The sequence below is a fragment of the Bubalus bubalis genome, chromosome 2 (genome assembly GCF_019923935.1).
Source record: "Bubalus bubalis isolate 160015118507 breed Murrah chromosome 2, NDDB_SH_1, whole genome shotgun sequence".
Classification (NCBI taxonomy): domain Eukaryota; kingdom Metazoa; phylum Chordata; class Mammalia; order Artiodactyla; family Bovidae; genus Bubalus; species Bubalus bubalis.
In genome coordinates, this window is record NC_059158.1 from 7,891,955 (window position 1) to 7,918,704 (window position 26,750).

The following is a 26,750-nucleotide window of genomic DNA, read 5'->3' on the forward strand; positions in this document are numbered from 1 at the left end:
GTACAGCATGGTGAGTCGGTTATTAACACTCTATTGTATATTTGAAAGTTGCTAAGATAGCGGATCTTCAAAGTTCTCATCACAAGAAAAAGATTCGAAACTGTGTGTAGTGGTGGATGCTAATTAGACTTGTGGTGATAGTTCTAGAATACATTTCCCTCCTCAGTTTTAAATACATACAAATATCAAATCATTACGTTAGATACCTGAAACTAACGTAATATGTTGATTATATCTCAAAAAAAGAGATTAAAAAAAAGATACCTGAGCCTTCTTCTGAAAAAACCTCACTTTGCTGACTTTTGAAAGAACCCTTAGGGCAGCAACTGAAGCTCTCACTTGGATACGGGTGTTTCTTTGTGTTGCTGTTTGAATGACAGGGCCCATTCATTCATATCGTGGTTTTGAAGGATGAATTTTCTTTAGCTCTGGGCAGGTGAGCCTACCTACAAATGGCCGTGGCATAGAAAACACACACATACATACACACACCTAACATATGGGTGTGTAAAGCCCCTCCAGGTTAAGTATGCAAGAGAGGGAGGCCTTTGGGGAAGGAAGGTGTTGCTGAGCTCGCCTCTGTAGCAGGAAAGCCATTGGTCGGTGGACCAAGAGTCAGATACCGATACCATCAGGAGGAGCGAACGCAGCTGCAGGAGGCGGAGAGCATGGCCCAGGGGGAGGCTGGGAAATTTGGTGGAGCTTCAGATATCGAGATTAGGATTTTTGAGGTTAAAATGAATGATCATGAGGAGCTGTCGGAAGATTTTTGAAATGTGGATGTGTTTAATCGTTTAATAGAGGTGCTATAAAACTTGATGGTCTTTCTTTCTGGCTTACTTCACTCTGTATTATAGGCTCCAGTTTCATCCACCTCATTAGAATTGATTCAAATGTATTCTTTTTAATGGCTGAGTAATACTCCATTGTGTATATGTACCACAGCTTTCTTATCCATTCATCTGCTGATGGACATCTAGGTTGCTTCCATGTCCTGACTATTATAAACAGTACTGCGATGAACATTGGGGTACATGTCTCTTTCCCTTCTGGTTTCCTCAGTGTGTATGCCCAGCAGTGGGATTGCTGGATCATAAGGCAGTTCTATTTCCAGTTTTTTAAGGAATCTCCACACTGTTCTCCATAGTGGCTGTACGAGACAGCAAAAGAGACACTGATGTATAGAACAGTCTTATGGACTCTGTGGGAGAGGGAGAGGGTGGGAAGATTTGGGAGAATGGCATTGAAACATGTAAAATATCATGTATGAAACGAGTTGCCAGTCCAGGTTCGATGCACGATACTGGATGCTTGGGGCTAGTGCACTGGGACGACCCAGAGGGAGGGTATGGGGAGGGAGGAGGGAGGAGGGTTCAGGATGGGGAACACGTGTATACCTGTGGCGGATTCATTTTGATATTTGGCAAAACTAATACAATTATGTAAAGTTTAAAAATAAAATAAAATTAAAACAAAACAAAACAAAACAAAAAAACTTGATGGTCACCAATAGCCTCAACAGTCACAGTGATTATTCTCAGGCAGCTGCTGTTCTGCCGGCCTTCAAACAGCAGAAAGTCCTTGGAAGCCAAGAGCCAGCTTGCAAGGGGCAAGGGCTGATGGGAAGAAAGTGATGGTGACCACTTGGCAGCCTCTGTCATTTTCTGGGGCTCCAGAGGGAGTGGTCACCTGAGGCATCTCCAAAATCCAGGTCTCTTAGAAAGATGTGACAAGCAGGGCTCAGTGCTAGAACATCGGGGTGCAAGTTATTTACGGCAGAGCCCCAGCTGCCTCCAGAATCCCCCTTCCTAAAATAGCCAACAGGTGGGTGACCTGGCCTTCGGAAACACTGTGTCAGAGCATGCATGGAATACATGACTGCTGGCTTTCTCTTCCTGCTTAGACGGCACCACATTTTTTTTTCCTACTCATAAATCCACCTCGATTAGGGAATTCAGTTAGCACAAAAACCACTAGAACAGTGCCATTCAATAGGTATTTAAGAAACGTCTGCATACTGATTCGTTAGAAACTCCTGAAACTGTGTTTTGGGGGCGGACGTTGAAACAGTCTTTGTTCTATTTGGATCGATATTGGTCATCCATTTATCTTCTTTGTGTTGTGGTCTATTGACTTCTTTTTCTCTAATGTATGTACCAAGTGTCTGCTGCTTCATCTTTCTAAGAGAAAGAAAAAACAGGGCCACGTTTCCTCTCTCTCAGAAAATGAGGGTGACTTTCCAGAACTCATTATAATTAAAATCTCTGCCCTTGTCCATGGAAAAGGAAGGTGGAGCAGACTTCACTTTCCTCTTGTGGGTGAACTGTCAGGCGAGGAGGCTGGTGCTGCAGCTCAGGCTGCGGACTGGTCTCCTTCCGTGCCCGCCTCTCGGCACGCCCTCTCCAGAGCAGGGAGACACTTACGGGGTGGGGCCAGGCCCCAGCTTGACCAAAGGCTTTACTGCCTTGGCCCAGGGGACTGTCTCTGGCCTTCAGGTCTCCGCTGATGGGGGACATTTGTTCCTCTGGGATGGCATCCGAATCATGAGATGCCTGAGAACACAGAAAATAATGTATGGTGAGGAAACAGCTCCCTAACTGGCTCTTCAGCTCTCGTGTTTTATGTTGAACGTGGATGCATTGGGTTGAAAGCAGGGATGCTGTTAAGCCACAGGGTGGGGTTTAAAAAAAAAAAAAAGACAGTGAAAGAAATGGGATTTCCAGAGAGCAGGAACAGAGGTCCTCCGGTGAGGGAGGCACCCACAGGGTGAGGGCTGACTGCCCTGAAGATGTGGTAGTGAACGTGAGGATGAAGAAGGAAATCCTTCTTCCTCTCCGGAAGTGAGGAACCAGGACAAACAGCGAGAGGAACTAAGGTCACTTGGGAATATGTACAGCTTACAGGCAAATGGTGCGATCTGAAGTGAGTAACACGGAGATGGGGACAGAGAACCCCAGAGCCTGGGAATCAGAGAATCTGAAATCGGCTCTTGGCGTGCTTCCAACCAGCTGCAGGCTCTTGGCCACAACATTTTATCCTATCTGAGCCTCCATTTCCTTGTCTCCAAAGTATAAGCATTGCATTGAGTAACATCTAAAGTGCCTTTCATTTTTTACAGTGCTGGCCTGAGAGAAGCTGTCATTTTGATTTGGTTCTACTAGGATTGTGGTTTTTTTTTTTTTGTTTTTTTTTTAAGCTGGATAACAAGGATAGTTTGCATGACTAAGGTATGCTTATCTGTTTTCAGATTATTATTTCCTTTAATGTTTCACCTTACCCTCCTTGGCAAGGAGGGTAATGTGAACATTAGATTTGCCACGTGTGATGGACCCAGGCATTCTGATCCTCACATGCTAAGATGCCTGGCAGGAAGAGCTTGGCTTGATTAAGCTTCCCAGGTTGGTTATCAGCCTCTTCTTCAGTGCCTGTGGGATTGCAGCAGAGAACACGGGGTTATCATTCACTGGCCCTTACACCAGATCTGCAGGAAAGTTAAAAGTACAGCAATGATCAGTGATGGAGAAATAAATCCACTGAAAAACCAGGCAGCCAGTGAACTTTTCCCTTTAGAAATACTCAAGGAAAACTACATTTTGGACTTTAGACTTGAAAGGGTTCACATGGGCATTGGAAAAATATTGGCTTGGCCAAAAAGTTTGTTTGGGTTTTTGGTGGTATAGTGGTAAAGAACTTGGCTGCCAATGTAGGAAACATAAGAGATGCAGGTTTGATCCCTGGGTTGGGAAGATCCCCTGGAGGAGGTCACAGCAACAAAATCCAGTATTCTTGCCTGGAGAGTCCCATGGACAGAGGAGCCTGGTGGGCAACAGTTCACAGAGTTACAAAGAGTCGGACACAACTGAAGTGACTTAGCACGCATGCACCCACCTACTATATGTTAGGGTGTTATGCAGAAAAACCCAAACAAAGTGTTGGGCCAACCCAATTGTTGTTTTTGTTCAGTCACTAAGTCGTAGCTCTTTGCTACCTCCATGGACTGCAGCATGCCAGGCTCCCCTGTCTTTCACCATCTCCCGGAGTTTGCTCAAATTTGTGTCCATTGAGGTGGTGATGCCACCTAATCATCTCATCCACTGCCATCTGGAGGAGGGAATGGCAAGCCACCCTGGTATTCTTGCCATGAGAACCCCGTGAGCAGTATGAAAAGGCCAACCCAATACTTGGCTGTAAAAATATGAAACTGATAAAGACCACAAAAGTCACCTAACCTATCCTTGTTTTTTTTTGTGGAGGAAGAAGCTGGGGTTCATAAAAGTTGAGTGAATTCTCCAGAGACACATAATTGGTCAAGTAAAACGGGGCTCCACTTAGGGCCTTTGACTCTCAACCCAATGCTCTTTTCTCAATTAGTTTCTTCTGAACAGAGCTGAACCTACTTAGAGATGAAGACATCACTCTCCTAGGTAGCAGGCATCAAACCTACACATCAAGAGTCTCCCAAACAGCCTGTCCCAAGACATAGAAGCTTTTGGGGAAATGGATTCAAGCTTTATTAATGAGGACATTGACTATAATGTCCTTGCAAACCCAGTTTGAAGCCTAAACTGTCGCTCCACTATATGTAACTGTCAATCTGGCTGCCAGGTCCCTCCTGAAATTTCCCAGAGAGGCTGAAAAGAGGAGGAAAGCAGGGAGATCCACACAGTAATTCTTGAAAGAATTCAATTATGACAACAGTATTCCTGATGCCTACACAATTTATATTTTCTACCTGCAATGAAACATTATATCATTACAAGAAAGATAAAAAGCAAAAGAGTAATATTAGAATAATAATGATAAATTTGTTTCAGCTGTTTTGTTATACTTCTGCAAATTATATTTCTTGCTCTTTTCACTGACCTAGATATTTATGACAGGTTTGTGGAACTGCCATTATTTTATATAAACAAGCTTGTTATTTTTAAATATTAAGTCTAATGATTGCTTCATTACCATCAACTCCCTCTTCCCTCCAAATCACTTAATAGATGAAAGACATTATAGAAAATTATGAGATGGATCGTGTTGGAGACAGCTTTTCCTCAAAAACTTTTTTTTTCTCAAGATCAAAATCAGATCCCATCCTTTTAAGGAATAGACCTGAGTTTAACTCCCTTTCCTTTGTTCTTTGTTTTAATTTCTCCCCAAACTACAGTTGGTCTTCTGATGTTCTTCTTTCCCATTTAATGCCAATAATTTGCACTTCTGTCGTCTCTTTCATCTGGTGTATCACAAGGCCGTTTGAAACGGTCTCTGCTGGACTTCAGAGGGGCTCTCTAACCGGTAGATACTTTGATGACCTTCTTTTCAAAATGTATAGCAAGAGCAAACTTTGCAATCATAGAAACCACTTCTGTAGTCTAGGCTTAGGGGGTGTTAAATAGCGGCTGGACTTGAGTGACGCGGGTGGTCACCGGGACGCAGGGAGCGTGGACGCACAGTGGGAGAACTCGTGAAGCCGGGTATGCCTGCATGACACAACCCTCTTCGAAGAACAAATTGCCCTAGTGACCTCCCTGGCAGTCCAGTGGTTAGGACTTTGCTTTCCAACACAGGAGGCTTGGATTCAATCCTTAGTTGCGGGGCTAACATCCCACAAGCTTTGTGGCCAAAAAACTGAAACATAAAACAGAAGCAATATTGTAACAGATTCAGTAAAGACTTTCAAAACGGTTCACATAAAAAAAAAAAAAACAAATGGCCCTAAATCCTTTGTCCTGTCTCAGTGGTTCTGACTTAACACAGAATCCTTGGTCTGGGAAATAAAATCAGTTACATCTGTTCCCTGGATATAGTTGATTAGACTTGGATGAGAACTGGTGTCCTGCCAAAGTCACTAATCTTGAGAGATATCTGCCACTTTATAGGTAGGTGGTTGGCATCAACTAGCCAATAGAAGTTTCTGTTTGTTTGCTTTTATCTTTTGTCCATGCCACATGGCATGTGGGATCTTACTTCCCTGACCAAGGATCAAACCCACATCCCCTACGTTGGCAGCAGAGTCTTAACCACTGAGCCACCAGGGAAGTCTCTGGAAGTATTTGACACTGAGATCATCTGATCTGATTACTTCTGGGGAAAGCTCAAGTGCAAGGTGGACAAAGAAAGGTCCAGCTACTTGAGCTCAAGTTTATTTCCCTAGCAACCCTGAGATATTATCTTAGAAGAATCTAAAATATACTGCAGACCCCAGGATGAGAAGAATGAAAACCCAAGTGACAAAGGATGGAAAATTATCCTTCTATTTCTTGTTTCCATGGGTGTGCTAAACCAATTTTCACTTTACAGTTACAATTACTCTTTGCAGGAGGGTGCATTGTCCTTATAGCCTCAAAGAACTTGACTAGCAGGACCAGCTCTATTGAGCAAAAATCAAAGAATACAGTACTTTCACAGCTTCAGATAACATGGACATACCCTGGGGCAGCCTACTGGTAAACCTGAGGTGATCAATAGCTCCTTAGAGATGAAAACAAACTTGAAGAGATAAATTTACAGTGTGAATGGTATTGTCATATCTTGTCTTTTAAAGGAACTAAAATGCTACGGTGAGGTAAAAGGATGAGTAACATAAACATTTACCTCTACTACTACTACTACTAAGTCACTTCAGTCGTGTCAGACTGTGTGCAACCCCATAGATGGCAGCCCACCAGACTCCCCCGTCCCTGGGATTTTCCAGGCAAGAACACTGGAGTGGGTTGCCATTTCCTTCTCCAATGCGTGAAAGTGAAAAGTGAAAGTGAAGTCGCTCAGTCGTGTCTGACTCTTAGCGACCCCATGGACTGCAGCCTACCAGGCTCCTCTTCAACATTAAAAAATGATGTGCTCACCTTAAAAAGGACCCATATTGTATTGCAACCTTTTATCAATGGGGCTTCCTTGGTGGCTCAGATGGTAAAGAATCTGCCTGCAATGAAAGAGAACTGGGTTCGATCCCTGGGTTGGGAAGATCCCCTGGAGAAGGGAGTGGCAACCCACTCCAGTATTCTTGCCTAGAGAATTCCATGGACAGAGGAGCCTGGCTGTCTACAGTCCAAGGGGTTGCAAAGAATCAAACGTGACCGTCTGCTTCGCAGAGGGCATATGGTAATGCCAGAGTGTTTCCTGGTTTAGCAAGAAGACTCTGATGTCCCTGAGGGAAGGAGTTCCTACAGAGGGCGATCTGTATGACCCTTGGCCTTGCCTTCTGGTGCTGGATCCTCGCCTTATTTCCTGGCCTTCTAGGGACCAAGTTCTCCAGTGGCATGACCAACTCATAGCTCTCCCCTCAGAGTCAGTTACAGGTGGGCTTATAGCTTCTAGATGGGGCTCTTTCTCCTCCAAAACAGTGGTTGGGAGCCACCCTTGAGTCTAGTTGGGTGTGAGAACTCATTTGGGAGTACTCATAGTGGAGAAGGAAATGGCAACCCACTCCAATATTCTTGCCTGGAAAATTCCACAGACAGAGGAGCCTGGTCGGCTACAGTCTGTGGGGTCCCAAAGAGTCAGACACGACTGAGCAAGTGTGCACACATTTACACCCATAGTGCACCAAAGGGAAGGCTACAGCATGGCACATGATCATCTTTTGGGTCACCCCCGCCTGCTGTAGTCTCAGTGGCCTCTATGCTGAGCCTTGCCAGGCACAGGCTCTGTGTGACCCCTCTCTTTGTTGGAGACATTTTTCTTTCTTTCTTTTTTTTTTTTTTCCTTTTTGCTAGATATGGTTGGTACCCTGCCTCCAGGGAGCATTTGAACATTGGGACTTTCCGGAACTTCCTTGAAACAGACCTGACCACAAAGCACTTGTTCAGGTTTAGATATGAACAAGAATAAAAACTGGGGCTCCATTAAGTGTCACTTTCTTTTGGTTTACTACTGAGCCAGATAAAGCAGTGCCAAGGGAAACATACATGATCGATGACGCGGTGAGTGGACCCAGCCCTCGATTCTGCCCTGGGATTTCACAGAGTTCTCTCCAGCGGTCAGTGCAACCCCTGAGGAGTATGAAAGTTGTTGGGTCAAAGAGCTGTGGGCCCCTTCGGCTGGAAAATGTAGCTGACTACATCAGTACCCAAGAATCTACATACTGCTATATAAGGACATCTTCACAGCATCGCACAATCATATACTCCTATGTTATATTCTTAGTGTGTCATTGGGCCCCTGCCGTGCTGGATGTAGAATACCCTAAATTCTTTACTTAAGTCTTAGTGTCTGACTTCGTGCCAAGGGAAAAGCATAATACATATTTTGGCTAAACGTCAGGAGACATATGTTCTAGCCCTGGCTATGCCCCTAGCTAACCAGTTGTGCAGACTTACACAAATCACACAATCTCCCAGGACTTTGATTTACTTAACTATAAAGGGAGCAGTAGGTGGGATCTCCAGTCCTTCCTAGGCCTAAAGTTCTACAAGTCTGATCCCGTCTCTCCTTCAGGTATAAAAGTGATAGAATTGTAACTCATAGGCTTTTGGGCCTGGTGTAGGCGATGGATAATGTGCTTTTGAAATAAATCATAAAACTGACCTAAAAGCAAGAAACACAAGTGAGTGATAATGGACTTTAAGCATCAAGGCGGGTCTAAATCTCATTCAGCCAAAAGGCACTGCTGCTGCTGCTGCTAAGTCGCTTCAGTTGTGTCCGACTCTGTACGACCCCATAGACAGCAGCCCACCAGGCTTCCCCATCCCTGGGATTCTCCAGGCAAGAACACTGGAGTGGGTTGCCATTTCCTTCTCCAATGCATGAAAGTGAAAAGTGAAAGTGAAGTCGCTCAGTCGTGTCCGACTCTAGCGACCCCATAGACTGCAGCCTACCAGGCTCCTCTGTCCATGGGATTTTCTAGGCAAAAGTACTGGAGTGGGGTGTCATTGCCTTCTCCGGCCAAAAGGCACAGCATCTGAGAAATTCCAGATGGGCTGCTGATCACTTCATGTCCTAGGGAGTTAGGAGGAAGATAATCTAGATCTTCTTTAGATTCAGAGAAATTTGCTGGTAAAGTGAATGTGGTGGGAACTTGAAGAGAAAGTGAATTCTTGGTAACCAGGGTGAAGATGGTCAAGTGAAAGAAATACTTTAAAATTTCTAGGAAAAATGTTAAGCTGTATCAACCAAATGAGATACTGAAAAAGAATTCAGGAGTTTTAGGATAGTCTAGAATATTTTCATCTGATTATACAATCATAAGAGATGCTAAGCAATGAGAAAAAAGAGACATAGGAAATTTAGTTCTCAAAATAATTTAAATTTAATAAAATATGTGTAGTCCTGGAATAGTGACATAGAATCAATAACCTCTTCCCTTTCTTAGTAAATGTCCAACTATCCATCCAAATAATTCAGTCAGAAACTAAGGAAAGTTACCCTAGGACCTTGCTTCGCACTCTCATTCATCCAGTTGCCAAAGTCTTTCCATTCTTAAATGAATTCATGTCTCATTTTTGTCTCCACTGCCACTGTTTTAATCCAGCCTTCACTGTATGTCTCAATTTACTACAAGAGTCTCCTAGCTTGCACCCTTTTAGTATCCTCTAAACTTATCTTAGAGAGATCTATTTAACCTACAGATTTGATTATATCGCTTTCCTACTTGAAGCTAGTCATCAGATCTCCACTGTGTATAGAATTCTGAATGCCAACGCACAGCATAAAATGCAATTTGGGGCTATGTTTCTAGGCATGATCATTCACAAATGGCCCTCTGGATAAAGGCTCCATTGCCTCAGAGAGAGTAGGTGTTTAATAATGCAACTTGCATGGAGGAATGAATTTGTATGTGCGTTTTAATATCTGAGCTAAGCAAAGAGCACATATTTCTGCCTAATGAGCAAAAATGGGTGTTAGCCTAGGGAAGTAATGTATTTCCCAGGGGATGGAGAGAGAGCTTACTGAGGAGCCATCTGAACCTGTTGTCAGTGTTATTTGGGAAGTAAACTGTGGAGCACAGAAAAAGTACAAGGAAATCAGATAAGTATCATGGTTTTTAATATAGGCTGGTAAAATTAACATCACTCTCAGAAATAATTGTAATTAGGAATATCTTATGAAGATTTGGAGAAAAGTTGTTTTCTCCAGGAATCACGCTAACCTCACCTCTTGTGGGGCCAGTTGACTGGTCTGGTGAATGAGAAGAATGAGATAGATACCATGTAACTAGATTTTAGTGATGAATTTGACAAAGTTCCCACTATACCACGCTGGAGTGAGGTAGACACATAAAAGGGAAACAGTTCCTAGTGGCCTGCCCTGGCAGCATGTCCTCCTTTCTGTTCTGTTCAGTAGCTTATCCCAATGCTTGAACTAAGATGTGGAAATCGCACTGACTGAATTCATGGATTCCATCTGTGTCATCAAATATTTTGCAAAGATCTCAAAAGGACTTGGGGGCAGGAGGAGAAGGGGACAACAGAGGATGAGATGGCTGGATGGCATTACTGACTCGATAGTCATGAGTTTGGGTAAACTCCGGGAGTTGGTGATGGACAGGGAGGCCTGGAGTGCTGCGATTCATGGGGTCACAAAGAGTCGGACACGACTGAGCGACTGAACTGAACTGAACTAACAAAAGGACTCTGCAATAAAAAAAGGGCAGGGGGTCCAATACCGTAAAATGAAATTTGACAAGAATATAAGGACCTGTATCTTTTTCCACAACAGTGCCTGTGCACAGGCTGGGGAGACTTGCGGCTGCCCATACAGTCGGAGTTAACAGAGTGATGCAAGGCTTCCTAGAAGTAAAGAATGTGGGTTGAGGAAAAGGATAGTCCCCTTTTCTGTGTGCTTGTGCATCACACCTGGCCTTTGCTTCTGGCTTAGGTTGGCCATCGAGCTGGAGCAAGTAGAATGCTGAAGGTGCTGCAACCCAGGTTAATGGTAAAGAATCCACCTGCCAACACAGGAGACGCAAGAGACCCAGCTTTCAATCTCTGGGTCAGGAAGGTATCCTGGAGTAGGAAATGACACCCCACTCCAGTATTCGTGCCTGGGAAATCCCATGGACAGAGGAGCCTGGTGGGCTGTAGTCCATGGGGTCACATAGAGTCGGATATGACTGAGCATCTGTACACAACACAACAGCTACCACACCCAAAGGAAAACAGTGGAAGGATCTGAGATGAGCAGCCTGTAAAAGGGAAGGCCCACTGGCCAAGGCAGCCATCTTACACATCAGAAGGGATATCATATGAACGTAGGACCTTGCTTGGTTTGTGGTCTGGTCTCATAGTAGAGCTGAGACAAATAGATGGACATTACATGGATGCAATCACATTTTAAGTAAGAGATTTATAATAATCACAGCAATGATTGGAAACCCACATAGGATATGCTATTGATTCCATCTTTTGATGGGAGATTGGCCTGAAAGAACTTCTAGTTCTTTCTAACCTCCATTTAAAAAAATGTGCCTTCTAACCTCCATTTAAAAAAATACGCAGTAGCCATATATAATAAATTGCAGAAAATGGCCAAAAAACTTTTCCCATTCCTTTGTGCACATACTTCTGCAATATGACTTGGCATCATCTCCCATGAAGAGTTTGTTTCCTGACCTCTTGAACCTGGACTTGGCTACAGAACTTCCTTTGATCAAAGTAGAGGCTTGAAAAGTACTTGCCTGTCAGGACTTTCTCTGTTGTGGCCCTGGGAATCCTGCAATTGCCACGAGCCCAGGCTATCTCTTGGAGACACTTGACCCAGTGAGCTTCTCACCAATAAGCAACACGAGAGTAGACCATTCTAGACCAAGCTGCCCCTTGACCACCTGCCCACTGACCAAAGGAAAAAGAGCCCAGATAAGACCAGTGGAACTGCTCTTTGCTGAGCCCAGTTCATGTTGCTGTATCAACATCATCAGCTGATAAATTATTGCTGTTTTAAACCCCTACGTTTTGGGAGGATTTATTACACATTAAAGAAACTGAGATGATAGGCTATACATGACTCTTCCTGAAATGTTTGTTTGGTTCACAAAGTCTTTTCAAGAGGGAATCTGAACATTGTTCTTTTTTCAGTCGAAGATGGAATCTACTCATAACCTGTTGTATGGAGAAAGGGATGGGTTGAGTTGGCGTAGAAGCGGTGGGAAATATGGGAAGACCAGCAAGAATTCTGCTGACCTAAAAATTCTTTTTTAAGTTATTTACAGACATGAATAATCAATTATATGGTTGAATATCCTAATGACTGCATGACTAAAAACAATCACCAAAGACATAAACACACAGAAAATGTGCTGTGTCTTTGGGTGTCTTTCAGAAGCATGGCCCATGAACAATAAGAGGCAGATTTAAACTCTCATTTATCAGGTTTTTAGGTGGGTTATTCCTGTTATTAATAACTCCACTTTGCAAAGCATATTCTAGTTTAAAAAGCACTTTGCATTCATTATATATTTCTAGTTAGTGTTTCACACCTAGAATGTGAGAGGTGTGTAAAACAGATGCATTTTAGCTGGGGTTTCCAGGGACAGTCAAGGTCCTGCTCTTTCGCTGCAGCAGTGCTGAGTGGGTGTGAAGGACAAGAGGGAGCAGGGTTAAACGATGAAGGTGAATCCCCCTCCCAGCTCCCCCGCCTCCCTGGGTGGGAAGTAAGGTGCTCTCCCCTTGTGGCTTGAAGAAGACAGCTTGAAGGCTTCTCACATAGCTCGGGCTTGAAAGACCAATATCAAGCACTCTCTTTCCTTTGTCTGCTTTCCTTGGTGTGGTAACGTCTCCAGGAAACGTTATTTATTTATTTTTAGGAACATTTCTAGATTTTCTTCACAAAGCTTCATTTGAAGCTACTGTGCTATGAAAGAAGAAATATGACCTTTGCTGCTTCTTCGTTTCATGTTTCCTTTTGAATTTTCTATCTTCTGAGCCAGAAGCCCTTTCCCTTTCTAACAGGTTAGGCAGGGCAGAGGCCTGAAAATGAGCTCTTCAGAGTTTATCAAAGCCATGGGCTTCTTCTGCCAGGCACCCCTGGCCCTTTCCTTTTGCACTGGCTTTTTCCTAACTTTGCTTCTCATCTTCTTTGTCCTGCTTTAGAAAGATGCTTTCGGTGTTTCTCCACTCTCTTGGGGAACACACACATTCTTTGCTTATCCCTCCTCTAACATGAGTCTCTAAATATTCATAAATGCTGACCAAAGAAGAGACTTTGAATCCTGATTCCTGGGTTGGTGGGGTTTTTTTTCCAAATAAGCTTTGGACACATATTCCTTCAGAAAGTTCAGGAGGCTTATCCTTCTGCAGACCCACAGGCCCTTTGAGGGTGACTGATGGATGAATTTCTTGATTCACTGCCTTAGCAGATAGCATTGTGGAAGTGTTACTGAAATATTAATTAACAGATAAAGCAGTTTTACTCACAATCCCTTCACCCCACAAACCAAACAATGTCCATCGTCCATGGTGCTCTGTAAGGGTGGTTTCTCAGGGCTAGTTATTGTGAAGGTGATCAAATACATACATACACTGCATGTGCTCAGTCACTTCAGTCATTCCAACTCTGCAACTCGATGGACTGTAGCCCCCCAGGCTCTTCTGTCCCTGGGATTCTCCAGGCAAGAATACTGGAGTGAGTTGCCAAGCCCTCCTCCAGGGGATCTTCCCCAGCCAGGGACTGAACCCGTGTCTCTTATGCCTTCTGCATTGGCAGGTGGGTTTTTACAGCTAGCATGACCTGGGAAGCCCATACATCCACATGTGCATATGTATGTTCAATATGTGTATCTTTTTATGTGCATCCACTTAATTATATGTAAGGACCTCATGCTCTTAGAAAGCTTAATGTAGAATAACACTTTGAACTTACAAATAGACATTTTCACTTAAAGATTCCTTTTCTCTCACTAGAAACTTTTAACGTGTTATTACTTCCTCACCACCCCCACACTCCCTTCTAGAAAGATAGATTGGGTCAATGTTAAAATAACAGAAAATTCTTTTTATAGGCATCGTAGGCAACATTCCATTGTCAATACAGTAAACAGAAGTAAGAAATATCAATATTATTAGGGAACACTCAAAAATTCAAATTCTTCTCTGGAGATTATCTATTTTAGCCTCCTAGTTAGACTGAGTAATTCTTTCATTCACTTTCCAAACATCTGGCACAAGATTATCATACAGGGCATAAGTTATGACCATTAGCAAACTTATCCAAGCAAAAATGTGCAGCAAACGTGGTGTCACACTTTCTAAAGTTCAGTGTCTCTTTTTTAAGGCAATCATTCCGCGCAACAAAAATAGAATTTAGGGAGTGCCAGTCAGAGCATCCTGCTGACTGAATCATCTTTACAAAATAGTTGTTCTATTTTCAAAGTATGAATATGTTTTTTTCAAATCATGTTTAGACATTATGTAGCGTAAAAGCTTCAACAGAAAGATTAACCGCCATGTTTGTGTTATTAATAACACTGGCTGAGATTGATAATCTGCTTAGAAAATTATTTCTCCTGCCACATGCAGAATTCTATTTTGTGTCTTTCAGTATGGCTATCTGATGGTCCCAGTGGTTCATTATATTTATATATAGAGTCTTTGCCTCTTTTCAGAGCCTGAAATGTTTCGGTTGTAACACATACTCTTCAAAGACTTCCATGTGAAAGGTAGAACGTATTTTCGAAAACTTTTTATGTATTTTCCAGAGTTATTTACTAAAATATGTTGCCTTGAATCTCTGTTTACGAGTGGTCCTCAATCAGAGGCAGTTTTCTCCACCTGGGTGATATTTGGCAACATCTAAAAGATAGATGGGGAAACAGTGGAAACGGTGTCAGACTTCATTTTTGGGGGCTCAAAATCACTGCAGATGGTGATTGCAGCCATGAAATTAAAAGACACTTACTCCTTGGAAGGAAAGTTGTGACCAACCTAGAAAGCACATTGAAAAGCAGAGACATTACTTTGCCAACAAAGGTCCCTCTAGTCAAGGCTATGGTTTTTCCAGTGGTCATGTATGGATGTGAGAGTTGGACTGTGAAGAAAGCTGAGCGCCGAAGAATTGCTGCTTTTGAACTGTGGTGTTGGAGAAGACTCTTGAGAGTCCCTTGGACTGCAAGGAGATCCAACCAGTCCATTCTAAAGGAAATCAGTCCTGAATATTTATTGGAAGGACTGATGCTGAAGCTGAAACTCCAATACTTTGGCCACCTCATGCAAAGAGTTGACTCATTGGAAAAGACCCTGATGCTGGGAGGGATTGGGGGCAGGAGGAGAAGGGGACGACAGAGGATGAGATAGCTGGATGGCACCACTGACTCGATGGACATGAGTTTGAGTGAACTCCGGGAGTTGGTGATAGACAGGGAGGCCTGACGTGCTGTGATTCATGGGGCCGCAAAGAGTCGGACACGACTGAGCGACTGAACTGAACTGAACTGAACTGAAAAGACATTTGTCATTCTCATAACTGGCATGTAGTGAGTAGACACCAGGGGTGTTGCAAAACATTCTACAATGGCCAGGACAGCCTCCCACAGAACAGAGTCACCTGGTCCCAAATTTCAATGGTACCAAGGCTACGAAACCCTGGTAGACAATACCTTGGCTGTGTGTCATGATATCATGTTTTATTCCGTCCAGTAGAGAATTCCACCCATGATAAACCAGCACAACTACCAATGGTCTTTGGATTTATGATCCTTTCACGCTGAGGACACAAAACCCCCCCTTTCTGCGTGTGTCTAGTCAGGGAGCTGACCACCAGTTGGAGCGGGAGACTCTAGCTTCTTTTACAAATGGCTCAAAAAGCTCAGTGTGATGAAAGGGAATTTGGTGCTTCCCCTGTTAGTCATGGCAACTCTCCTGACTGCCTATGGAGAAATGAGGTAAGGAAATGTCTTCAGTTGATATGATGGGAAAGGAATTTGATATTTAAAAAAATACTTATTATTTATTCTACCACTGGTTTGCAACATGACCTTGGGGAACTCCCTGGCTGAAAACCATTGTGACTCATAAATTCTTGGTGTCTGTCACATGCTGAGAGCATATGGTCCTGCCTCCATCACTTTATTCTTCTAACTCATTTTATAAAAATCTGGTATGAATTATTTATATATATATATAATATTATATATATATATATATAAGTATAGTAGAAAGCAAATTCTACTGTTGCTTTTTGCAGCAAATCTATTTCCACTATTTCTGCTGCTGCTGCTGCTACTAAGTCGCTTCAGTCGTGTCCGAGTCTGTGCGACCCCAAGACGGCAGCCCACTAGGCTCCCCCATCCCTGAGATTCTCCAGTCAAGAACACTGGAGTGGGTTGCCATTTCCTTCTCCAATGCATGAAAATGAAAAATGAAAGTGAAGTCACTCAGTTGTGTGTGACTCTTCGTGACCGCATGGACTGCAGCCTACCAGGCTCCTCTGTCCATGGGATTTTCCAGGCAAGAGTACTGGAGTGGGCTGCCATTGCCTTCTCCTCCACTATTTCTACTTACTTCTTAACCTTAAGTCCCTACAAAAGAAGTGATTTTCTTGATATATAATTAGGGAAGGGCCCCATAGGGATATAACTAATCAAATACTTCTTGTTTTTAAAAATAGTAAATAGAACTTGCAAATATAAACTTATCAATTTATTAATTATTTGTTGTCATGAACACCAAAATTTCAAGGTAATAACTATTCAAGTTTCTAAATCTGAAACCTAAGTGTTTTATCCTTTGCACCAAAAGTAATCTCAAGTATGGCCTTCAGGTATATTTTAAGTCACTATAAGTTTGACACAGTGGAGAAATCAGGCAGTGATCTAGAGCAGATTGGTTTATCTTTCTAAATCTTATTTGTAAATTGAGAATAATAATCATACTTTACAAAATTGTTTTGAGTTGAAAAAGGTTAGAAGTCTTCATATTAAAACAATCTTTGGAGAGTTAAGCAAGTGGATGAACAGCAACGATGGAAAAAAAAAAAAAAAACAAACCCATCCCTGGATCCAAATTGATGTACAATGTCAGAATTCCAAAGAACTCATAGAAAAGTCTAAAAACTTCCCAAGAGAGGACGAAAAACTGACTACAGGCCAAGGATGAAAATCAAATCAGTATCAGACTTTCCATCAGCAGCAGTAGACTCTAAAAGGCAAGGTGGCAGAAGCAAAGTCTGACAGAAATTGCTCTGTACACGGCTAAATAACCAGTAAAGCACAAGAATAAAATAAAAACTTTTCCTGTTATGCAATGAAACAAAACACACACTACTCATACATCCCATATGGAAATATTAGCTGAGGGATTACTTCAGAAATTGAGAAATTTTCAAAAGAAAATAACATGATACACAGACTGAATAACAATGAAATGTGACCTAGAAGAGGTTGAGCAAGACTGGAAGCAAATTCAGAAAAAAATCAAATAGTTGTTAACTGGACATGCTCTTTGGAGCAGCAAAAATTAGTGGCACAGGATCATATTACTCTTTTACTGATCCCTTCACGAATAGCATTTATATAAACATAATATTTGCTCTTTTAGAATATCTAATAAAGCATATAAGAGTTAATTAAAAGCTTAAGGCTTAATCACTAATTGAATTGAAATGTTATAAACTTTGGCAATAAAAGACACATTACTAATCAAAAGATAGTCAGGAAACAACATATTTAAGCAAGATAGTGTGCTTAAGCAAAAGTCTTAATTTTTCGTAATAGAAATCAATGGAAACTGCCTAAAATAGGTAATTCAAGAAATACATAATTAAAGAACTTGATATAGATCCCTTTTAACTTTTATTGTTACTATCTTCCCAGAGGTATCAAACAATATAATTTCATAAGACAAATATATGCGAGGTGTGAATTGGAAGGCAGGTGAAAGAACTATCACTATTTGTAGATTTCATGCTTATGTCATTGCAAAACCTTAGAGAATCTTCTAAAAAAAATCACCAAGAACAAAGTAGCTCAGTAAGTTAGTAGAAAATATCAGAAATCAATAGCCTTAATAAAGTATAAAAATGACAGTACTTAAAAAAAATAACAGAAGTCAAATTACCAAGAAACTCAACTAGATATATGTGTAATCTTTACAATGAAAATTTTAAATAATTCCTGATGGATACACAAGTGAAAATACAGACTGAAGGTATTGAGTTAGGAGACTCAATATCATGAATATGTCAATTCTGCCAAAGTTAATTTACAGATATAAAATGATACAAAAAAAACACTATCTAGCCAGAAAAATTCTGAGAAGAATTGTCATTGTTCATGCTAAGCTTTAAAATACAGTATAAAGCTTCAATAATTAAAATGGTGTGGTGGTCTGGTGTGAATCTGAAATGACAAAATGCAAAGAACAGAGATTCATACATCGTCCAAAACGCATCCTGATATTAGTATGTGATTTCAGATGAGTGAGGAACGGGAAACTTCTTCATGAATGTTTTGGGGACAACCAAGTAGCTATCTGAAATGAAATAGAGAACCCGTATCTTTCACTGTATTCCAGAGAACTCCAAAACGGTCTGGAAATGAAATGTTAAAAAGAAGAATCATCCATTAAAGTACTAAAAGAAAATATAGATAGTATCCTTTATAACCTTGGAACTCAGAAGCCTTCTCTAACTATGACTCAAAATATAGGCACCAATAAAAAAGATAAATCATTTGGACTATAAAAAGTCAGCATTTTTCAGTGTAAAACATTGTAAGCAAAGTCGCAAGACACATGACAAACTGGGACAAATATTTCTTAATCATTTCACAGACAAAGAGCTAATCTCAAGTACATAAGGAGTTCCTAGATGATTGTAAGGAAATAGCCAGTGATTAATAGGAAAATGGCCAAAGGATATCTATCAGTAGAAAGTTTGCAGAAAAATAAAAAAGTCTTTAAATGTGAAACATTGCTTAGCCTCACTAGTAATAAGAGAAATGCGGATTATAACAGTTGTGAGCTATCAGGTTTCACCTAGCAGATTAGCAAAATCTGAAATCCATGGTAACTATGTGAAGAAATAGGAACCATTTCTATTGCTGGTGAGAAGTATAAATTAAACATAAAATTACCATATGATCTAGCAATTCAGTTTCTGGGTGCTACCTTAAAAGATTAAAAGCAGGAATTTGAAAAGATATTTGTACACCAATGTTCACAGCAACCTTATTCACAAGAGGCAAAGGGAGGAGACAAGCCAAATGTCCCCTGATAGATACATGGGTAAATAAGATGTATATACTCACAGTAGACTATCATTCAGTCTTTGGGTCAGGAACGAAATTCTGACACAGCTACAGCCTGAATGAACCTTGAGAGTTTTATACTAAGTGAAATAAGCCAGACACAAAGGGAGGTGATACCATGTCCAATTTGATGAGATTCTTAGAATAGTCAGAAATTCATTGAGACAGAAAGCGGAATAGGGACTGATACACAAAGTTGCTGGGAGCTGAGGGCGATTGGAAAGTGAAGACTCGCTGTTTAATGAATAGCTTTCAGTTTGAGGTGATGAAAGAGTTCTAGAGATGGATGGTGGTGATAGATGTAAAGCTATGTGAATGTACTTAATTCCACAGGCCTGCATACTTAAAAATGATAAATTTATGCTATGTGTATTTATCACAATAAAAAAAAAAAGCTATCTATGGAGCCAGGGTAAAAACTGCAGGGGTAAGAGCGATACTACTTTTGAACTATGTAAATATATTATTGAATTACCTAATAAGACCAATAAACAAATTCATATGAAAGACCTGGGAATTTCCCCTTGGGTCACTTTCATAATTTAGGTCACTTTCATAATTTGGTTTCTTTCTATATGCAAATATTACTTCATTCTGTTTCAATATTATAAAAGCACCTTCATTAATAGTAGATTGATTAAAAGTCCACACACCAGAATACTAAGCAGCAACGGTTAAGAATATGGTAGATCTATACAGATCTAGGGTAGATCCTCATTTCAGTATATAGACTCACGGGTTCTGGCCTCCAGGGAAGTGTTCTCAGTTCTGGTCTTTCCGGTCAGTTAAATGCTCTGCAGCTGTTCTGCAGTCTCAGTCATCTACCTGGAGAAAGGAAGGGAAAGCTGACGGCTTCATTTTATTTCTGCTTCATGCTCCAAGATCACTTGTCAAAGCAACTTCGCCTGTAGCAGGATGGGGTCCTTGCTCAGCCATTAGCAAATTAACCCCTCCTTTTTTCTGGTTATTTTATCTTATGTGGGTAGCTCCCCTGCAGGGAAGCTGAGGGGCGGAGCCTCACAGTAGGCGTAGGGTTCCAAATTTCACCTCTGCCCCCAACTCTATCTGCAGCTACCCAGCCCCCACCTGAACAATTCTGTGGTAGGCAGGCACCCCATTTTGGGGGTACCCATTCCACTTATCAACAGCTCCGCTGACCAGAAAGGACTTCCTTACGAAGTCTGGAAATTCGCCTCAGTAATTTCCACCCATTGGTCCTGGTTTTATTTCCAGGAATCAGAAAACATTAATTTCTCTTCCTTATGATATCATTAGAGATATTTAAAAACCACTAATACATCCTTTCCAACATGTCTCTTCTCTAGGCCTTGGGAAGCTTTCTCCTTGGAACCACTTTTTTCAGTGGCTAGAATTCCAGTTACTCTTGAATCCCACAAGCTCTCCCTTCTCAGCATTCGTTGGGTCTATAGCCCATTTCCATGGACATACCTTTGATTCCATTTCTGCTTCTCCGCTTATCTCTGACAAATCTTTTTCCTCCTCTAGTGATCAAATAGAAATGTAAGCCCAAATAAAACACATCTGTGTAAAAAGCTGGTGTGGTAGGTGTTGTTAAAATGGTTCCCAGTTGTCCTCACGCCTTGTATAATCCTCACCTCTGAAGGCACACTGGACCTAATGAGAATTGAGAGGTCTAGGCTTCCACCCTAACAAATAATGACAAAGTAGAAGATGTGGAAAGCGATGGCTTTTAGACGTCTGCTACTGCTAAGTCACTTCAGTCGTGTCCGACTCTGTGCAACCCCATGGATGGCAGCCCACTAGGCTCCTCTGTCCCTGGGATTCTCCAGGCAAGAATACTGGAGTGGGTTGCCATTTCCTTCTCCGTTTAGACGTCTGAACATTATCAACTAAAATATCAAAAGAAATATCAAAGAAAATGAAGTTCATATTGTGGATGTCTTGGTATTATTTAGATAGGTTGGTAATGTTTGGATGAGCAATAAAAGCATATATAGTTAAGGTATTATATATGCATTCTATTCTTTAACTTAATTTCAAGGAAGCCCAATATTGTTGTTACAACAACAATTTTTATATAATTTGTTCTATGGTCAGGAATAAGCCAAAAGGTTAAAAATTGATTTAAATGTATCAAAAATTAAATATGTGCAATATGTGCAAACTATCAATATATTTTATCTAAAAGCAAATTAAAATAATTATTTAAACTGAAAAATTGAATTATTTTCATATATTTTGTTATTTTTCTTCTAAAATAGTTAAAATTAGCTGTCAGAGTTAAAAGAAGTTATGATTTATAAAACCAACATGCAAAATAAAAATTATTTAAATAGAAATCATTAGCAATCGATATAAATTTTTTAAATAAAAAGTATTTAAGTAAAACTGACCTTTTAAATGTATTGAGTACTTCCAACTCTTTGCAATCCCACAGGTTACAGCCTCTGTCCATGGACTTCTCCAGGCAAGACTACTGGAGTGGGTTGCCAATTCCTTCTCCAGGGGATTTTCCCAACCCAGGGATTGAACCTGGGTCTCCTGCATTGCAGGCAGACTGTTTACCATTTGAGCCACCGGGGAAACCCATATTTCAAAAAAATAGTTTCAAAACAAATCCATCTAAGTTGCCAACATAATATCCAGAATTTGACAAGTTCATTAATTTGTCTTTTCTCTCCCCCAAATGAGTCCACCACTTAAACTCTCCCTACACTTGAAGCAGTGTCTCTGGCAGCAGGGACACAGCCCCCACATCGCTGTACCACTCAGTTACACTCACGTCCTGTTTCAAGGACGTGGGACAGAGCTTTGGAAAGCACTTCCCTGAGCCACGAGCCATGTCAGTCACGAAAAGGGGAGTTTTAGGGTTCTGCGTCAAGCTGTGGAAGATCCGAAGGGGAGAGCAGCTGTCCTGCAGGGCCAAGTCCCCACCAGTATCCCTACTCCACCTGGAGCATACGTTCAGTCAAGGTCTGAACACAGCTGCATGGACATCTGATGGCGGTGGACCTGGCTCCCTGCCTCTAAGGTGCCTGCCTGATTAGGCTCCAGCCCTGGGCTGAATTAACCCTTTCCTCCTGCTTGAAGCTGAGCTTCCTGCTTTCAGCAAAGCAGAAGACACTTGCTGCCTTCAACACAGAGTTAAGTAGTTCGTATCATGAGGTGCTCCGTATTGTCCATATGATTCTTGGAGGGCATCAAACTGCAGATTGGATCCTGTTCCATTGACTGACCAAGCATCCATTGCCTCTTCTGATCTTTTTCTGGCTTAAAGCAACACTTTTCTTTTTTTTGTAACTGACTTTCTTACTCATTCCATCTTGGACAACCAATTCCTCTCTGTTTTCTAATTTTAGCAGCAAGTGCTCTCTCCTAGGACTAGTCATGTTAGTGACAACAAGGACGGCCACAATGAGGGCTGCATTTATCAAATGCTTACTAAGTGTCAGGCATGTTTCTGAGCACTTGAAACACGTGAATGCATTTGTCCTCACAGCAAGGCTACAAGATGGATACCGTTTTCTCCAACACATTTACCAAAGAAGAAATGGAGGCCCGCGATGCTGAGCAACCTGCCAAAGTAGGTCACACAGGCAGTCTGACTCTAGTTCAAGTTCTTCTCCAGTTTGCTGTGTGAAACTACAGGAGACGGAGAAATGGTGCTTTTTATATGCCATGGGCATGTTTGGCTTATTTCACAGGAAACATAGGTATTCTTGCCAATTGGTTGAAAATGATATATACAAGATAAAGCACTGTGTGTGTTCACTCATTGCTTTTACTTCTGGAGATGATGCTTTCACTGATGCCATTAATACCAGAACTACTAATCTTAGGAGCTTCCCAGGTGGCTCAGAGGTAAAGCATCCGCTTGCCAATGCAGGAGACACAGGAGAGATGCAGGTTGGATCCTTGGGTCAGGAAGATCCCCTGGAGGAAGGCATTGCAACCCACTCCAGTACTCTTGCCTGAGAAATCCCATGGACAGAGGAGCCTGGCGGGCTGCAGTCCATGGGGTCACAAAGAGTTGGACACAACTGAGCAACTGTGCAGGCACATACACACTTCTTATCTAGCACCCATTTTCCCAGAGGACTGCATGTGCTCATACAGACAAGTAGACAGAGCAAAGGAAGAAGAATCCCATGGAACTCCATTCAAGCACCGACCAAAAATCTGCAAGGAACCCACAAACTTCAGGGATATGTTTATAGCACTCCCAAGCATCACAGCCCACTGGGCAGGAAACAGTTAAATCATTTCCCTGCAAGGTCACCTTGAATGTCACCAAAGGAGTTGGGCACAGAGCCCTGGTCTCTGGATCCTCTTGCTGAGTTTCAAAAAGCAAACCGTACTCTGACATTTAGCTGGTGAGACATTTTGTTTGTGTTTAGCCTTCCTTGCAATATTTGCAACCCAAACACTATAGCAAGAGTTCGTACTTGAATAACTGGGAAGAAAATTGGATCCCAAGTCAAAGTGCCAGCCCCAAATGCAGAAAGAATAAAGCTAAATCTAGCCAGGTTCAATAAAGGATGCCATAAAAAATCATCTTTAAGGTTTTCTCTGCCTAATCACCAATATTAACACAGTTCAAATAATGTTAAGATAGATGCACTGTGGTCATCATAAGAGGATTCTTGAACTTCAGCCCTCTTATTGCAAGCAATATTTGATGCAACCAAATTTTAGGACTCTGAGAATTTGCTGCAGTGGGATTTGGGCTATACTCTATCAGGGTGCCCCATACATCTTAAAGATCTTAAAGAGTTGAAGGTGTGCAATAGAAAAGAGGACCTGCTATTATTAGGAGGGAAAACTACCTGGTCTATTTTCCACAAGTCTGATTGCTGGACTAAGTGTAAAGCAAGAAAACTGTCATGAGGAATTGGTATTATGGGGCTTCCCTGGTGGCTCAGATGGTAAAGCGTCTGCCCACAATGCAGGAGACCTGGGTTCGATCCCTGAGTTGGGAAGATTCCCCTGGAGAAGGGAATGGCAACCTACTCTAGTATTCTTGCCTGGAGAATTCCATGGACAGGAGCTGGAAGGACTGCAGTCCACAGGGTAGCAAAGAGTCAGCCACGACTGAGGGACTAATACATACGCATCGGTATTATAGGCCTGGAGCTACATCTGGTCCAGCTTCTCTGTGACTATGGAAAGATCTGCATCTGACTAGTTCTGGGTTAAAATCAGACTGAAAAAAAGTTTGCAAGTTTAGAAGCAGCTTAATTTCCCCCTTGTTTCCATAGCTCCCTCACCTTTACCCTGAAAGGTGATCCCAGCAATACAGTCCTCAGAAGAGCTTCTTCCGGGCACTCTCAGCTCACTGGCCACGTGGGCCTCTTTGCCTTCAGAGCATGGGTCCATCACGCCCTCTCAAGACCATGGGAAGATTCCTGGGGATACCGGGAGCCTTCAGTCCTGGCTCACAGTGGGGTCTTGTTGCTTCCCTCTACCCTCACACAGACCGCCTGCCAGGTTCCTGACTCCGTGTATCTCAGACTTTGTCTGAGTTCACCATCTCTGCCATACTGATCTTTGGGCCCCAGGGTATGCTCCCTTGGTCTCTGAAAGCTACCTGTATCAACCCGACACCTGAGAGTCCGGAGGACTTACTCATCTCCTTTCGAGTGAACCCACCCTGTGTATGTGAAGGGCCGGACCGAGTCACTCCTGCTTTATCCCATCCAATCATTTGGTGCAAAACAGTAATGTAAACAACTTATTGACCCAGAGACTTATGAATCTGTCATTTGTTACCCAAACATTATTGATGGAGTATCTCAATACTCACTTACATAGCAAATCGCTGGCCATTGGCATTCGCTTCTGCAAAAATCCCCCGGTCAATAATATGTCAAGTAAGAACCAGCCATGCAAAGGTGTAGCTGAAAACCCTGTGGGGGGCTCACAACCCCTTTTCAGCGGGCGACGCCCGTCTTGTACGAGATGTGTTTGTCTGACACCACGGTGCTCACCAGCTTGCTGTCCCATTGAACTGAAGTCATGCTCTGGGCTGTTTCTTCGGAACTCTTATATCATCCTCTTAGACAGTGTTTCCGTGGCTTTCTTTGGTTCATTCTAATTTGATTCTCTGTGCACCCTCTGCTTGATGTACAGGTCAATGAATCTCCAGAAGAGCATAGTGTGGGTTTTCGACAAACAACGCAGCCTGGAAAGTGTGCTGCTCAAAAGAAGCAGAGCAAGGCAATGGCTTTCTGTTTTGTATTAGCCATATGACTCATCTTTTGTTAAACAAGACACCCACATTGCTCACTCTGGGACTCTCATTTCTTTCTTTTCTCCTTTCTTTCCTTCTCTCTCTCTTCTTCACTCCCTTCCTTTTTTGAACAAATTGAATGATAGCGATGAGTCAGGCCCTGAGAAAGCTGTCAGTCATATTGGGCCATGACTGCTGAGCTAGGAGTCAGCATGTAGCTAGATTTTCAAAGACCCCATCATACCTTTCAAGGTAAAAAGTAAATATGTCAATTTTATAACACAATAAAGTATAACTACCTATTGAAATCACCATAAATAATTTACTGTCTTAAATAATTTACATTCTGTGTTATGTACCTCTATGAATTATGTTCATAGGCTGATTGAATTAAAAGTGTTGTATCACATGCCAAAGTGTTGCTAGGTAACAACTAAAAGTAAGACACTCACGTACACTGATCTCTATATACATGTGTGTCCTAATATTTATATAATCACGTCCACATTATCTATGTACACATGTGTGTATTTACTGTAATACTTCAAAAGGGATCAAACTATCTCAATACATGTATAGACAGATTATTATAAATAGGTAAATATATAACGTATTTCTTTGAGGGCCATTACCATGGCCTCAGAAATCATTTAAATGGTTCATTTGATGGTAAATGGCTCACGATTCTATGAGCACACCCACAGTGCACTTGCGAGTGGTCACACACTCCAGATGACTCTCTCAAAGTCTTTTCATGATATATGGAGAAATATTCTGGATGATGAAATATGAGTCTTAAGTCTTCTGTGTTTGTGATCAATCAGAAAAAATTGTATATACATATATAGTTTATTTATATTTTTATATACGTGTGTTGTTTGAATTGTGAGAGTGTTAGTTGCTCAGTCCTGTCCGACTCTTTTGCCATGGACTGTAGCCCACCAGGCTCCTCTGTCCATGGAATCCTCCAGGCAAGGATTCTGGAGTGGATTGCCATTTCCTCCTCCAGTGGATCTTCCTGACCCAGGGATCGAACCCACATCTCTTATATTGGCAGGCTGATTCTTTGCCATCTGAGTCATCAGGGAAGCCCTGCTTTATTTTATTGCTGCTATTTTTTTATTTTAGATAATGTTCAGTCATGAGGTATAAAGGTATATCCCAAATGAGTCATTGGCCTAAATCACATTGTAACTCCCAGCCCAAAGACATTCTTTATGTTTTCTGAACTTGTTTTTTTGTTTTTATTCAATGTACTTCCCCCCTTTTGGGGATGTTAAGCTGCATCTCTAATAATAGAAAATTGAAACACATTATTTTAAATATTGGAACATCCAGTCAACATTGAAAATATTTAGCCATTCTATCCGAAAT

At 41.7% G+C, this 26,750-nt stretch overlaps 1 long non-coding RNA gene across 1 annotated transcript in view; it reads right to left on the bottom strand.

The window, feature by feature from the left end:
* Positions 1-1,501: 1,501 nt before the first annotated feature.
* Positions 1,502-26,750, bottom strand: part of LOC123328952 — a 28,720-nt gene continuing 3,471 nt past the window's right edge. The window contains exons 2-4 of the long non-coding RNA XR_006543982.2: positions 19,902-19,990; positions 3,351-3,425; positions 1,502-2,552 (exon numbers count right to left, since the gene is read on the bottom strand). This is a non-coding gene — a long non-coding RNA (uncharacterized LOC123328952). The remainder of the gene's footprint in view (positions 2,553-3,350; positions 3,426-19,901; positions 19,991-26,750) is intronic.